The following is a 15,439-nucleotide window of genomic DNA, read 5'->3' as shown; positions in this document are numbered from 1 at the left end:
GAGGTCGAGAGATGGAGACCATCCTGGTCAACATGCTGAAACCCCGTCTCTACTAAAAATACAAAAAATTAGCTGGGCATGGTGGTGCGTGCCTGTAATCCCAGCTAGTCTTGAGGCTGAGGCAGGAGAATTGCCTGAACCCAGGAGGCAGAGGTTGTGGTGAGCCGAGATCGCGCCATTGCACTCCAGCCTGGGTAACAAGAGCAAATCTCCGTCTCAAAAAAAAAAAGCAATTTGTTTTTAGGCATTTCCACCTACAATGTTAAAGGCAAAATGTAAGGAACACCATCCTAGGCTTTGTAGATGGATATACTAAAAATCTGTAAAACAATGTGTTTAAATGTAACAATTCTGCTGCTTTTGAATTATTTCCCTCTGCTCCTCCTCACCTCGTGCTTCTCCAGCCCTTCCCTCTCATTCCTCTCAACCTCATGCCTTCCTCTCCCTTTAGTCCCCACCACTGTGTCACTCCTGAATTGTGGCTCTAGCACTGTCCCCTTACCTGCTACCTGACTGTTCTCTCCACAGTGGTCCTTCTACTGTGAGAGTGTCATTTCTCCACCTAAAACACTTCAGTGGCTCTACCTCAGTCTTGTGAAGTTTCTAGAATGTCAGGCAGGTGAGCATTATGAGGGCATACCTAGTTCAGTTTAGGGACTAAATTTTTGTTGGCTGGTTGAATGAAATGTGATTGTATTAAAATTTAATTGTATCACAGAACATTTTAAAATGAAAAATACCAGAAAAAGGAAATATTTAACTTTAAGCATATAAGGTGCATTTCGATTCATAAACTCATTCCATGTGTCTGTTGAGCCTGTGTATGAATTTTATATGACCGCATAACAAAAAACCACAAACATTGACTTTAAGCAACACACATTTATCGAGTTTATCTATTTATTTTTAGAGACAGAGTCTCCCTCTGTCATCCAGAGTGAAGTGCAATTGCGTGATCATTGTTCCCTGCAGCCTGAAACTTCTGACCTCAAGGGGCCCCCCACCTCAGTCTCCAGACTAGCTAGGACTACAGGGAAGTGCCACCATGCCCAACTAAATTTAAAATATATATATATATTTGTTTTTTGTAGTGGGGAGGGTGTCCCAAAATGCCCAGGCTAGCCTCAAACTCCTGGTTGCAAGTCATCCTCCTCCCTCATTCCTACAAACGTTAGGATTACAGATGTGAGCTACCACACCAGACCAAACAACACTTATTTATCTATCTGCACTTTCTTAGTCAGAAATCTGGGCATGATTGGAGGTTCCTCTCTTTAGGGCTTCCTAAAGCTGTGTTTTCATTTTGAGGGCCTCCTTCAGGCTTATTCAGAGGTGACAGAATTGAGTTTCTGGCAGTTGTAGGACTGAGGTTCCTGTTCCTTGCCGCTGTCAAGGTAGAGAGAGGCTTCTCTCAATTCCCGGTGCCCACCAGCATTCTTTGCCACGCAGTAGAGGAAACCCCTCACGCGGAATCCCTCTCACACTGTAAATCTCTATGCTCAGGAAGAACCCAGTCCTTTCAAGGGCTCGCCAGATGAGGATGGCCCAACCCAGGATAGTCCCTGTCTTAAAGTCAACTGATTTAGGATCTCAATTATATATGTAAAAACCCCTTCAAGGCACCACCTATATTACTGTTGGTTGAATAACTGGGGGCAGGTGAATGACCAGGGACACACGTCTATCATGGGGGCCATGACAGAATCAGCCTAGCATGGCCTGGGTCTTTCTTTTGACTTTAATTAGGACACAGTTAAAAATTGAAGTTCAAATAAAGCAATCATTGAGAATGACAATAAAATGCATGATATTTAGCCGTGGAAATTCTTCTTACCTCTTAAAACCAAATGACATGTTTATTATAATTAATTTAGACTGGGTGTGGTGGCTCATGTCTGTAATTCTAGCACTTTTAGAGGCAGAGTCAGGCAAAGAGCTTGATTTCACAAGTTCAAGATCAGCCTAGGCAGCATGACAAAACCTTTGTCTCTACCAAAGATATAAAAATTTTAGCCAGACATGGTGGTGTATGCCTGCACTCCTGTCACAGCACTCCTGCCTGAGTGACTAGCAAGACCCTGTCTCAATAATAATGATGATGATGATAATACTAATGCATTTAGAGCAAATGAAAATTAAAGTGCAATAATTCATCCTCTCTTGTGAAGCTGAATTAATTTTTTTACTGCTACATAATAAATTACTTAAACTTTACAGCTCAAAGCAACAAATATTTATTATCTCTCACAATTTCCAGAAGAGAATTTCCTGGATTCTGGGAATCCAGGAGAGGTTTCCCTGAGTGCTTCTGGCTCAGGGCCTCTCACAAGGTTGCAGTCCAGTTGTCAGACAGGGCTGCATCATCTGAGGGCTCAACTGGGGCTGGGGATTTGCATGAATAATGGCTCATACACATGGCTATTGGAAAAGGCCTCTGTTCCTTGTTGTCTGGTCCCAGGACGACTCAGTTCCTAGCCACATGGACCTTTTCACTGGTCTGCTTATGACACAGCAGCTGACTTCCCCCAGAGTTCATGATCCCAGAGACAAAAAGATCAAAGTTGGAAGCTATGGTGAGCTTTTTATTCTACACCAAGAGCCATAAAGTGTTATGTTAATGCTACTCTATCAGATACAAGTGAATCATTAAGTACAGACCTCATGGACATTCTTGTACAGATATTCGAGGACATACTCTTCATTCCTCTTGAGTGAATACCTAGGAATAGAAATGCCAGCCATGGAGTACTAGTCTGTTTAACTTTATTACATGATACAAAACTGATTTTCAGAGTAGTTAGTTGCTTTATATTCCTATAGATATTAGATGAGAATACAGAGTATTCTGCATCCTTGCCAACATATAGTTATTAAGAGTTTTAATTTTAGCCATTCTAATAGATGCTTAGTGGTTTCTCACTATGGTTTTATTGATCATTTTCCCCTGAAGACTACTGGTCATTTATACATCTTCTTTTGTTATGTTTCAGAAGATTTCTCTAAAGATTGTGGAAGAAGCCAAATGAATATGACTTTTCTTTCTCTAAGCACCGGATCTAAAGCAGAATGTTCAGAACCAAACCGCACCTCCCAGTCTGGCCCACCCCACCCCACATTTACCCCTTGGAGTCCCCACTCCTTCATCCTTCTATCCACTTCATTCTGTCTTCACTCACACTCCTCCAGGAAATCTGTTACTGTGAAGGTCACTAACACGCTCAGTATTATCATCTCTCCATCTGTCTTTACCTCTCTGGAGCTTTCCTCTCACTCAATAACTCCTTTTATATTTTGTTCAATCCCCATGGATTTACTTCACAAAGTATATTTTGAAGTAATCTAGTTGGAAGAAAGAGTAGAGAATTATAAGAAATGTTTGTGAAGCCACCACCCAGGTTTGTCAATTTGTGACATTTTAATATTATTGGCTATATGTAGCATACAAAAAAATTATAGCAATATACGTAGATAGTCCTGATTTTCCACAGTTCCGATATGCCTGTGTTTCATCTAATACTGTACTGAGCAAAGCAAGAGCCTCTAGTGGGTGTGTGTCTTGAATATGCTGTATGCCTTTATATTTTTAATAAGTTTTAGACAATCTTTTTGTTTTATATATTTTTAGACTTTTTTTTGACATAGCATCTTGCTCTATCACCAAGGCTGGAGTGCAGTGTCACTGAGGCTGGAGTGCAGTGGCGCTGTCTCTGCTTACTGCAGCCTTGACCTTTCAGGCTTAAGCAATCCTCCCATCTCAGCCTCCCAAGTAGCTGGGACTCTAGGTGAGCACCACCATAATGAGCTAATTTTTGCAGTTTTTGGAGAGATGGGGTTTTGTCATGTTTCCCAGGCTGGTCTCGAAATCCTGGACTTGAGCAATCTGTCCACTTTGGCTTCTCAAAGTACTAGGATTACAAGTGCAAGCCACTGCTCCTGGCCTTGCATTAGACTTTGTATAAACTGTTTCTTGGTGATTTTATCATTTGTTTGCCTGCAGGAAACATGGTCTATAAGATGAATCCATGTTCATGCAAACAGTTCATTTGATTTCATTGCTCCATAGTATTGAATGGGAGAAATCTTCCACAATTTATCTCTTTCCTCTTCACTGACCTTTTGGTTGTCTCTATTACAGACATTGCTGCAGTGAACATGCTGGGACCTTGCTCTCTGGTCCCAGGAATATGTGAGCTCCCCTAGAATACCCATGTAGGAGTGGAATCACTCCACCCTTCCCATGTGATGCTACATGATGTTAAATTGTTCTCTGAAAGAAATAATCTAAATGCTTATCAGGAGGGGCTAGTTAAAAAGCAATGCAATCACAAGTAGTAATCTCTATTAAAAAAAAACAGAGTATCTAAACAATGCAGTACCACAAAAATTTAAAACAAAGAAAGATGTAGTGAAGTTCTTTATATTGCTTCATGGGATAGTCTCCATGATACAATGTGAAGAGTAAAAGTAAGGTGCAGGAAAGCATATGTAATTTGCTAAAATTTGTGTGAAAATGTAGAAAAAATATATACGTGTATGTTTATATTTGTTTGCATATGCGTAAAATGTCTTTAAAAGAATAAGCAAGAGACTGATATCAGTGGCTGCCTGTAAGAGGTGGGATGGGTTGAGAGACTTTTAACCTTTTGAAATTTGAGCTGAGTCAAGACATAAAATAAAAGATAATTCCAAAGGAGACAAAACAAACAAAACCAAATGCCTCAAATGAAAAACTTTAAAAGACTCTAATAGAAATAATTATTTTTACCTTCCTTAAGATAAAAAGGTCTAAACATTATATCATTGCTTAAACAAGGATGTTTACTAGTACTTTAATTCTGTAAGCTGTTTTCTTTTTAATTGCACTATCTCTCATTACATGTCTGACTTTCATTCACTAAAAGGCAAAATGACAGCATGATTAATTAACAAATGCAATTGGTTCGGTGAAGGAAATTTTGGCCAAATCTTGGTGTAAATGATGAAACCCAATCTACAATGGATTCTAGGGGGTGGAGCATGACAATTCTGGCTTCAGTGGGCTCAGAACGCCCTCTACTATACGTGTGCTCTCAAGGATATGATACTTGGAAAAGAGAACACTGATAATACTTCCGAAGGGCACACGACTGACTCCATCTGCCAAAGTTTCAAGTTCCTCATTATCAGCACATTCTAAATACTTGTCATACTAGATCACCATGTATTTGGATCAGGAGGTACCACTTAGAGCTCCTAGGGTCATATCCCAAGTCGAAACAGCCAAATGCAGTAGCACAAGCCTGCTCAGTGTGTGAGGGGTGGGAAGGACTAAGGCTGTGGGGGCCAGTTGTGGAGTGGCAGGAGCCCCAGGTGCTGTGTGAAGCCGAGCCTCTGGATGGCCTCTTGCCTCATATTCCGTCCCTTCCTGGGTGTCTGCCATTCCCAGGATGCCAAGGAAGTCAAATGCTGCAGCTTTGGGGTGGGGAGCTCTCCAGGATGGGCCAGACATGAACTCATTTCTACTACACCTCTGCCTCCCAGCCCTCTTCTCATACTAGAAATCAAACTAGATTGCCTCAGGTGGTGGTTCTCAAAGTGGGGTCCTGGTACAAGCAGTGTTGGAATTACCTGGGAGCTTGTTAGAAATGCAGTTTTCAAGTCCTGCCCTAGGCCTACTGAATCAGAAATTTTAACAAGCCCCTTAGCAGAATTCTGCTTTTCAAACCATACCCACACCCCCCTCTCCCTTCCTCAAAACTCAATACTGAGCAGCTGTGACTTCTGGATAGTCAGATGGGGGACACATTTCCTTGCCAGGAAGCACCTGTATCCTCAGTCAGCTTCATCTGAGTCCTCGCCTGGCCCAGGGAAAAAAATTCATGTCTTGGATTCTGAGCAATGCTCTCCTGTTCTGGATGCCTGCCTTGGCTGGCAGCCTGTAGTGGGCAGGTGCAGCTGGCCCAGGGCACTGCCAGTCCAACAACTCAAAACTCAGAACACTCTGGGCTCAGAAGTCTGAGCTACCGGGGCTCAAGTGTGGCTCCAGTCACTGGCTATGGGCCCATTCCTAAGAACTGTCCAGGCTTGAATCCTTCCCTCAACTACAGAAATGCAAACCCAACACTGTCCTCATGGAGAGGTTCAGAAGATTAAGGAGGAGACACATGAAAAGTGCCTGGTGGACTCTGGGGACACCAGTGTGGGCTGGGTGACAATGATAAGGCTCAGGAAAGCTAGGGGAGAGGGGCAGGGCCCCCTCCTGGGTCCATCTCCCCAGACCCTGTGAGGGTGGTGGAGGTTCTCTCCAGGCCCTGGTCTGGTCCCAACTCAGCATGTCTCCAGGTTTCTCTCAGCCCTGGTTCCTTTTGGCCCTGCAGTCACAGTGGGCAACACTGCGACGGACCCTGTCCTGTGTCACAGTGTTGCCCACTCAGGCTCACATTGTCCCTAGGACACTTGCCAGCTGAGAGATGTGGCCACATTTTGTGCCTCTGCACCTCAGCCTCGCTTTCAAGTGCAGGTGACTATGGTGCCCACGCAGAGCAAATGAGATCTCCTCCCTTCATCCAGCCTAATTATCCAATTTTCCACCCTCAATGGGCAAGGAAGAGTGTGGTTTCCTCCAGAAGGCATGATGTTCGCAGTCATGGGGCAACCACCGGGCAAAAACACTTGAAAATAGAACAAGCAGGGAAGCCCAGGTGTCCAGTGAGGGTGGGAACCCTGCAGATTTAACCGCCTTTAAGCACATTAGAGAGATTACCATTACTAACAACTTAGCCAGAAAGCTTTATTAGCTATTTTGAAAAAGCATAAAATTGTGTAATATATATATTAATATATGTATATTGAGACATTGTTTTTCTCTTGTCACCCAGGCTGGAGTGCAATGGTGCAATCTCAGCTCACTGCAATTTCTGCTTCCTGGGATCAAATGATTCTTCGGCCTTAGCCTCCTGAGTAGCTGGGATTACAGGTATGCACTGCCATACCCGGCTAATTTTGTATTTTTAATAGAGATGGGATTTCTCCATGTTAGTTGTGGGTAACCCCCCATATAAGCTCCAAGGAAGGAGAGCTAAGCAGAATCCTGGCACAATTAGTGCCTGAAGAATATCTCAGCTTATAGTGTTACTACTCAGTTATTTCCTTTTATATAATCCTTTATATATAATCATATGTTAGTTCATAGAATGAGTGCCTAAAGAATATCTTACCACTCAGTTATTTCCCTATATATATAGATAACTATATCTTAGTTCATAGTCAGTGGAATGCCTAGAGCAGACACGGTACAGAGGATGAATTAAGGAATAAGCAGCTTATAATCAGAGGAATGTCTAGAGCAGACCTGGTGCAGAGCATGATTTAAGGGAAAAACAGTTATACCAGAACAAGTATTCATGGCCCAGGCTGCAGTGTTCAGTATTGTAAAAATACCCACTGTATCTTGTGAAAGGCTGCCCTCAGACCAGCAATCCCTCCATCATCCCAAGGCTCCAAACCCCTCCTGATAATCACGCCTTGGTGATTGTGAACTTTATCTGCTCTTGTTACTGTGCTGGCTCAAAAGCATCCTCCTCTAGAATTCATTGGAAGCTGCCAGCAGTTGGCAGCAGACCCTGACAGCTCTGTCGCTGCTGTGTGAGTTAAAGCATCCTCCTATAGATATTCTTGGAATTAGCATGCCCATAGATAAGAGATATTGCACACTGCAGCCTCTTCACTGTGCACAGCGCACGTCCATGCCTTGGTGACCTAATGAGGGTGGACCCCTTACTGCACATGGCCCACCTCCTTGCCTCAGTGACCTAATGGGGGTGGACTCCTTGCTACGCACTGTCCACCTTCTAGCCTAGGTGACGTAATGGGGGTGGACCCATTGTTTATTGCTCATGACCCTATCACTATCCTTAAAGATGAATTCACTCGCTACCCTGGCCTCTAACCTATACCCAATAAATACACACGCTTCTGGACATTTGGGGCCTTGTATGTCTCTGCTTATAGGTGGCATAGCCTCCGAGCGCAGCTGTGCTTTCTTCGTGCTTCTGTGTCCTGTCTCTTTATGCCTCGGATCCTGCTCCTCAGCACAGCATAATGGACACTGCACAACCCTGAGGGGCCCTTAGCCCTACAGTTAGTCAGGCTGGTCTCAAACTCCACACCTCAGATGATTCTCCCACCTTGGCCTCCCAAAGTGCTGCGATTACAGGCATGAGCCACCTGGCCTAATATAATACTTTTAAAAATTGCAATCAAAACAAAACTCTGGGCATTGCAACTTCCAGTGAGCAACTGGAACAGATGGCATCATCAGGAAGCAGGCCCTGCCATGCCCCAACGTGCCAGTGCCCAAAATGGTGGCAGCCTCGCCAGAAGCACCTTGTACCTCACCTGCAAAGGCCCAGGGTTCCAGCTCCCCATACACCTTCTCCTGCTTTTCCTTTTCTCTCCTTTTTTTTTTTGGTAAGCTACCTGCACTCTGAGAACTAGAAACATCTCAATGAGAAATCCACTGTGTAGAAGCCAGAGTGTAGAAGGCCCTGCTCATTGACGTTGAAAACCTCAGGTATTTCTGTTACAGTCTCTCCTTTTACTTTGGAATGCTGACTCTGTGTGCATCTCAACGCAGGCATTGTGCCACCACCTTCAGAAGGAGAAGAACTAAGTAGTGCTTTGCAAAGGGGCAGTGGCATTTTTCATTTCTCACTGTGTCAGGCACACAGCCATGTACATGATCAGATGGGGGACGTCAGTGAGGCCCTAGACCTGCTCTCCTCAGTACATTCTTGAGTATTTTTAAAGAGTTGTGAAAGTGCCACAGACACTAGCACCTGTGGGCCACCCTCATGGGGACCATTGTACAAGGCAGTGCCACTCATTCCCAGAACCTCCTACGATGGGCTACACTTAGTGACCCAAGGCCAAGCTGAGGAGGACACCAGCCACAGCACACCGTCCTCAGTTCCTAGGGGCATGCTGCTGGAAGGGGCAAAGTTATCCTTAGCAACAAGATACAGAAAGAAAGGGAAGAGGAAGGAAGTGTTGCCAGTGGGCCAGTTTCAGCTCTTGACTTTGCCACACAAAGAATTTGACAGGAAGTGCAAAGTAAAAGTAAGCAAGCTAGTTTATTGCAAAATGAAAGTAAACCCTGACAGCTGATCAGGGCAGGCTGCTCAAAAGTGAGACAGTACCACCGGGCATGGTGGTGCGTGCCTGTAGTCCCAGCTACTCAGAAGTCTGAGGTGGGAGGATCACTTGAGCCCAGGAGTTCTGGGCTGAAGTGAGCTATGCCGATTGGGTGTCTGCACTAAATTTGGCATCAGTATGGTGACCTCCAGGGAGTGGGGAAACACAAGGTTGTCTAAGGAGGGGTGAACCGGCTTAGGTCAGAAATGAGCAAGTCAAAACTCCTGTGCTGGTCAGTAGGGGGATAGCACCTGTGAATAGCCACTGCACTCCAGCCTGGGCAACATGGCGAAACCCAGTCTCTAAAAAACAAACAAAAAAAATGAGACAGTACCTTCCCCTCATGGGACTCTTACATGATTATTCATGAAGAGGTGGGAAAGGATGTTGTTTTAAGCATGTCTGGGTCTCCTGGGCGTGTGTGCACTGTGGTTGTACACTCTAGCACAAACATCTCATGTCCCATTAGCATCTTAACTTGGCAGTTGGGGCTGTGTTTCTACTATTATAATGAGCACAGGTCAGCCCAAGAACACTAGTCATGGGTTTCTGTACTTGCACAGATTTGGAGATATTTTCCTTCTACTCTTCCACCTCCTTGCTGCAGGATGTTCTAACCACAAGCTTAGGACATGGTGTGTGCACTGTGGAACAGCTTGTTCTCTCCATCAACCTGACAAGTCTCTTGTTTCCTTTCAAGGGAGGCTGTGAACACCCCATTTCACCTACCTCAGAAGGACAATGAAGCAGCAGCCACCACGACCAAGAGAGTTGATTCCAGAAGTGCAGGACAAGTCCCCCAGACGCTGTGGCTGTGCAGTTACACACAAGAGGTGAGTCCAGCTGGCTCTCAGGGTGCTCACTACCTTATGGGGGCCTGGAGGACATCAAGTCCTGAGAACGCCACATTCTAGAGGAGTAGAATGAACTGACAGATACACAGCAAAGCTCCGCATACTCTTCCTTTTCTCAGTGCCCGCCGTGTTCTTCATCAGTGTCTTCTCTCTTTTCAGCTACTACTGTTGACTGGCTAGAATAAATAGAACAATAGTAAAAATTGGAGACAAGTCTTTGGTGATGAAGAGAAACACTGACTACTTCCAGGATTTTCTAGCTTTGGCTAAGATTGCAGTTTTCCAATTCACTTTATGCGGATGGATTCAGAGAAAACTTCTGTTACAAATCAAAATGAACATGCCAGAAGTATTGGCTCAAATCAACTTTGTCTTATTAAGCCACTTAGTGAATCAAAAGACTACAGGCCGGGCACAGTGGCTCATACTGCACTAGAACTTCAGATGTTAAAGAGAAACAGCGATCTTAAATGTAGCCAAGTGAGTGGGCTCGGAGGTGCTCACCGCTGCTGTCACGGTTCGTTTGCTAAACTGCATTGTCGCTGTGTCCCAGAACATGGGCATCGGCAAGATCGGGGGCTGCCCTGGCTACTGCTCAAGAATGAATTCAGATATTTCCAGAGAATGACCACAACTTCTTCAGTAGAAAGTCAACAGACTCTGGTGATTATGGGTAGGAAGACCTGCTTCTCCATTCCTGAGAAGAATCAAATTTAAAATATAGAATAAATTTAGTTCTCAGCAGAGAACTCAAGGAACCTCCACAAGGAGCTCTTTTTCTTGCCAGAAGTCTGGCTGATGCCTTAAAATTTACTGAACAACCAGAATTAGCAAATAAAGTAGATGTGATATGGATAGCTGGTTGCAGTTCTGTTTGTCAGGAAGCCATGAATCACCGTGTTCATCTTAAACAATGTGGGACAAGGATTATGCAGGACTTTGAAAGTGACACTTTTTTTCAGAAATTGATTTGGAGAAATACAAGCTTCTGCCAGAACACCCTGTGTTCCATCTAATGTCCAGACGGGGAAAGGCATTAAGTACAAATTTGAAGTAATGAGAAGAATAATCATATGAAGGTGTTTATGGTGTATTTTAAGCTGTTCCCTCTGTCCCAGAAAAAAAGTGTGTATTTTCCATTTGAAAAAAAATACTTCTGTTGACTTTAGATCTATGGAGAATTATTTCTAAGCAATGTATTTTTATTTCCCATGAATCTTGACTCTATCATATACCATTTATGAAACGTTCTTGCTAAAACCAAGTGCCTCTCCAAGACCCCAGCTTAGTCCCCAGCACCTGCTCCAGTGAGCTGCCATTCCACACCCATCACATGTGGCACTCTTGACAGTCCCTGACATTGTCGGGCTTTTCACATGTTGATGGTATCCATTAAAGATGAAGATGCACATACCCTTCAACTGAGCAGTTTCACTCTTGGGAAATACTGAAAGCTTCCTTCATGTGTATCCAGAGGTTTGTGGAGACATGTTGCAGCCTTGATTGTATACAGTGAAAAACTGGAAACAACCTGGAAGTCCAGTGATGGGAAAATGAATATCTTTCTGTCTTTGATTGGGGAACCCAAAGCAGGTTCCAAGGCTGACATTTCAGTGAAAGCAGTTTACTTGCCAGATCATACCAGAAACCATCAATTGAGGTATGGAGCAATGGAGCTGAGAAGGTAAGAAAACCAGTTTAAAGTCAGTGAGTAGGTTCTCATTGGTAACAAGCTCCACACTGCTGAGATACAAGGACTCCTACAGGAGAAAGCTGGAGTACGGATCCCCACTCCTTGGTTTTCAGCTCCCTGTACTGTGTGTGGGTAGAACATACTCCAGCTACTCCATAGCAAGTCCCAGGTGTTTGCAGTAAGAAGATGCTGGCATACATGGGAACAGTGAAAGTGAATGCCAAACACTTAAAGCAATTCCACGCTTAAGTATGGAAGCTCTCCATACTTTTGTTTTTCTTTTTTAGACAGAGTTTTGTTCTTTTTGCGCAGACAGAGTGCAATGGTGTGACTTCAGCTCTCTGAAACCTTCCCCTTTCTTGCCTCAGGCTCCCAAGTGGCTGGGCCTACAGGCATGCGCCAGCATGCCCCGCTAATTTGGTGTTTTTGGTGGAGACAGGATTTCACAGTGTTGCTCAGGTTGGTCTTGAACTTCTGACCTCAAGTGATTCAACCCCCTCAGACTCCCAAGGTGCTAGGATTATAGGCATGAGCCACTGTACCCAGCAGATCTTCATTCTTTTTATGTAATAAAAAGTATAAAGCAACACATGGTTTATTTGAAATACTTTATGAATTAAGAAAATACAGAAGGAGGAAAACCAATTCTAAGTTCAAGTGAGGGATGTTGGTAGTGTGAACCAAAGGGTTGCATGTAGTAAGTGATTGTGATTTAAGATACACTTTAAAGTGGGAAGTAGCAGGATATTCTGATGGAGTTTGACTTTGCTTTAGGGCCCACGGAGTTTGAGATGCTTTTGAGAAATGAAGGAAGTAGAGAGAGTAAAAGGAAAACTGGCTGGGCACAGTGGCTCGCACCTGTGGTTCCTGCACTTTGAGATGCCGAGGCAGGTGAATCACTTGAGACCAGTTTGGGCAACATGGTGAGGCCCCATCTCTACAAAAAATACAAAAATTGTCTGGTCATTGTGGTGCACACCTGTAGTCCCATCTGCTCAGGGGGCTGAGATGGAAGAATCAATTGAGCCTGCAGTTCAAGGCCGCAGTGAGACATGATTGTGTTACTGCACTCCAGCCTGGATGACAGAAGAGACCCTGTCTCAAAAAAGAATCTGAAAACAATGGAACCGTGTCTTCAGAATTCTAGAAAGAATGTTATTTTCAACTGATAAATCTACATTCAGCCAAATAATCAAGGATGACGGTAAAATAATACATCTGTAGACAAGCAAAGACTCAGGGGCTACCTCCATGTACCCTTTCTTGGGAAGTTATTAGAAAAAATACTCCAGAAAAATGAAGGAGTACACAAACCAGAGAATGACATGGATCCAGCAAATCGGATCCAGCACAAACAATATTCTAGCTATGGAGCTGTCTCTAAAAAGAAACAGTAAAAATATTAATAGGTTAGCTGGGTGGAATGGTCCAGGCCTGTTGTCCCAACTACTCAGGAGGTAAGTGAGAGGATGGCTTGAGCCCAAGAGTTCCAGACTGGCCTGGCCACCACAGCAAGATCCCTTCTCTTAAAAATAATAATAGGTTATTTACGGATTTGGGGTATTTGGAAATAAGTTCATTGAAGAAAAAGCAAAAGTATAAAAAAGGGGGGGATGGGTTGGTTAGGCAATCATTAATTCTAGGGCAGAAAGAAGTACAGGATGGGAAGTAAGAGCATCATATGCTGTTTTTCTCAACAATGAGCAATATGTGCATAGTCATAATGACGTGGTGACTGCTTAGCCCCTGAATCTGGTAACTACTTTGGGACAATATGGGAGGAAAAATGAGGATAGTGATGCTGTAAGAGCTAAATCCTCACCTGTCATATCAGGAAATTACTATATAATATATAAAATAATTAAGAAATGACTACGTAGTGATATGAGAAACGACAGAAGACATTGTTAAAAGAGTTAAAAGTCATTGCTCTGGACAATTAGGAGGGACGGGGCAGGGGATTGTTAGGATGCATTATAAACTGAAGAGGCTTTCTAACATAACACCTAATAATATATGCATTCACTTGAAAAACTAAAAAATAATAATGTGGAAGAACCCATGAAGGTAACTACCCAAAGGAAAAACTGAGAGGATGGAAAGTGCTTGCCTCTGGAAAGAGCAACTGGCAGGACTGCTGTTTTCACTAGAAGAATTTTGGTGCCATGTGATTATACTTAGCCTTTCCATATAATTTTTTAATAAAAAAAATTCTATCTTAATAAAAAGTTACACTCATTCATTAAAAAAAAAGGTAGCCACAGAAGAAATACAAATCATTTAAGAAGCAACTGGGTTAAGAGTTAAGATGTGACTGATTTTTCCCCATCAGCCACAGCAGCCAGGAGAGACATAATCATTAAAGAGCTGAGAGAAAGCCCGTGTCAAACTAGAAATCCGTGGCTGGCAAATCCATCTTTCATGAATAAGAGTAAAACAAAACATCATCGTATGAATGAAACTGTTGAACTATCCAAAATGCCCACTCTAAAAATAATTACAAAGACAGAGAAATATATAAGAAAGAAATAAGAAAGAAAGCAGAAATTTTAAATTGGTACATGTAAGTACAGTCATTATAAAATTAATCATGTAGCATTCAAAGAAAAAAGTCATATAAAATACTTTGACATGTTGTGTTATAATTTCCTTACCCATTTTCCAACCCCTCACTTGTGCCATCTATGAGGTCCAGTGAAGTTTGATTCTTTTTTCTGAGATCAGTTCCATAGAGTATAGCACCAAGTATAAGTTGCTTGATGAATTTTTTCATATGAATAGTTTTCCTGAAAGTACTTGGCAGATCGGGAATTGTGATGCATAAACACAATTTGAAAGTGGCTAAGTAGTGACACCAAAGAACATGGTGGCATAAGAACTCCAAGGAACCCCTCCACAACAGCAATGTGCTTGTTGAAACACCAGCATAAACAAATCTCGATGACAGTAGTGATTGGATTTAGCGTTGATATGTATTTTTCAACTGTGGTAAAACACATACCACATAATTTACCTTCTAACCATTTTTTTCAGTGTACAATTTGGTGGCTAATATTAAGCACATTTACCTTGTTGTGTAACCAGCACGAATATCCATTTCCAGAACATTTTCATCAACCCAAACAGAAACTGTATGCATTGAATCATAACTGCCCACCCTCCCTACCCCCAGCCCCTGGTAACCTCTATTCTACTTTCTATTTTTAAGAATTTGCTTATTGTAGCTACCTCATTGTACTTAGCCTCCTGAGTAGTTGGGACAACAGGCCTGGACCATTCCACTCAGCTAACCTATTAACATTTTTACTCTTTCTTTTTAGAGCCAGCTCCATAGCTGGAATATTGTTTGTGCTGGATTCTATTTGCTGGATCCATGTCATTCTCTGGTTTGTGTACTCCTTCATTTTTCTGGAGTCATATTTATTTTTCATTTCTGACTTACTTCATTTATAGTGGTTTTAAGGTTCATCCCATCAGAATTTTACTCCCTTTTAAGGCTGAATAATATTCCCTATGCATGCGCACGATGGGTTATTTACCCAGTCATCCGCTGATGGGCACTTGGTTGCTTCCACCTTTTGGCTATTGGGAATAGTGCTGCTATGGGCCTGAGGGTACAAATATCTGTGTGAGTTCCTGCTTTCAGTTCTTTTGGGTACACGCCCACGAGTGGAGTTGTTGGCTCATAGAGTAATTCTATTTTGACTTTCCTGAGGAACCA

The 15,439-nt window shown here is 43.0% G+C and overlaps 1 non-coding gene and 1 pseudogene across 1 annotated transcript in view; both read left to right on the top strand.

Moving 5' to 3' along the window:
* LOC103792335 (large ribosomal subunit protein uL4) overlaps window positions 1–15,439 on the top strand; it is a 521,713-nt gene that overhangs the window by 189,125 nt on the left and 317,149 nt on the right. The gene's annotated exons all lie outside the window — the stretch shown is intronic.
* On the top strand, window positions 10,241–13,524 carry LOC144582065 (dihydrofolate reductase-like; annotated as a pseudogene).

This window comes from Callithrix jacchus, chromosome 4 (genome assembly GCF_049354715.1).
Source record: "Callithrix jacchus isolate 240 chromosome 4, calJac240_pri, whole genome shotgun sequence".
NCBI lineage: Eukaryota > Metazoa > Chordata > Mammalia > Primates > Cebidae > Callithrix > Callithrix jacchus.
This window is presented reverse-complemented; position numbering and strand designations above follow the sequence as displayed.